General features: G+C 33.0%; 1 pseudogene; it reads right to left on the reverse strand.

Annotated features, from left to right (window-relative positions):
- Window positions 1–390: 390 nt before the first annotated feature.
- On the reverse strand, window positions 391–879 carry LOC147724520 (dolichyl-diphosphooligosaccharide--protein glycosyltransferase subunit TMEM258 pseudogene; annotated as a pseudogene).
- Between the last annotated feature and the right edge of the window lie 625 nt (window positions 880–1,504).

Here is a 1,504-nt window from a genome sequence, read left to right on the forward strand (position 1 = left end):
TTAATTATATCAAATGTATTGAATAATTTGTATTTAATAATATTTGTTGAATTGGGATGTTATAGTGTTAAATGTGTAAATTAATGTATTATTAATTATTTGATAATTAGTTGTTAATTAATTTAAATTCATTAATTAGTAATTCATTATGGTAATTGTGTCATTAATTTTAGGTGTGTGTTGTGGTGTTTATAGGTGTAAATGGTGGGAAGGGTGGGAAGTAATTTATTTTTTATTGATGAATTATTAATTAGTTGCTAATTAATGTAAACTAATAATTAGTAATTAATTATGGTAATTGTGTAAATAATTTTAGGTGTTTGTTGTGGATATTATAGTATTAAAGAATGTGTACTCAATTAATGTTTATTATCTTTTTTATTAATAATGTTTTTTTTTTTTTGCAGCAGAAGTTATTTTATTACAAAGTGGGGCAATGTTTCCAAACAATAAAAAATATCAACTTCCCAGAATGGCAGCGAGACAATCCATGTGCAGACAAGTGTGGTTGCTGTCCACATCTCAGCAGGGTGATCCCATCATCCTTCCATAATGTCTGGAAATTCAAACAGACAGAAGTAAAAAGGACCTCCATGTACACTCTGTTCACACATAGATCCCCACCCAGAGCAACAGGAACAAGACCCCAAAGCCCATGAAGAGTGAGGCCACTAATGAGATGAGCAGCTCTTTGTAGATGGCCCGCATGTACTTGGTCGACGTCACCTCATAGACGAAGAACCAAGCAGTGAAGAACATGCCGATGGCCTGGAGCACCACTGTCAGATGTGGAAAGACAGCGGGGTTCACCGGGCTGGTGTATCTGCTCATAGCCTCAAGCTCCATCTCTTCTGCTGTTGCTGCTATTGCTGCTGTCACCACCGGCCTATTGCTGCTGTCACAGCAGCAGTAGGCCGGTGGTGACAGTATTAATAATGTTTTTAAATTCATCATTAATTATGTTAATTATGGAAATAAATTTAAATAAAAATGTTGCAGTAATTTTTACAATGGTGTGTGTTATAGGGTAGAAAATAACATTAATACATTTATGTCTTAAATAATTTGCTTGTTTGTTAATATATGCTCATTTTAAATAAATATTGTTTATAAACGTATTTATTATTTTTTATATAATATTTGTACCTTTTTCTTATATGTAATTAACATTATAATATGTGTTCTTTTTATATGTTTAACATATTTAATCGTATATTTTTAAAATATTGTTTATTTAATTTTAAGATTATTTATGGAATTGGAATAGTAGTTTTTACCCCTCCGCTATCCAACATTTTCCCTACTGTTGCACTCACTGGAGTTGGAATTGTAAATTTGATTCTTCCGCTATTCAACATTCACCCTACTTTTGCAGTCACTGGAGCGAGAATAGTAAATTGTACCCCTCCGCTATCCAACACTTTCCCTACTGTTGCACTCTTTGGAGTGGGAATAGTAGTTTTTAGCCCTCCGCTTTCCAACACTTTCCCTACTGTTGCACTCA

Source organism: Lissotriton vulgaris, chromosome 4_1 (genome assembly GCF_964263255.1).
Source record: "Lissotriton vulgaris chromosome 4_1, aLisVul1.2, whole genome shotgun sequence".
NCBI classification, from domain to species: domain Eukaryota; kingdom Metazoa; phylum Chordata; class Amphibia; order Caudata; family Salamandridae; genus Lissotriton; species Lissotriton vulgaris.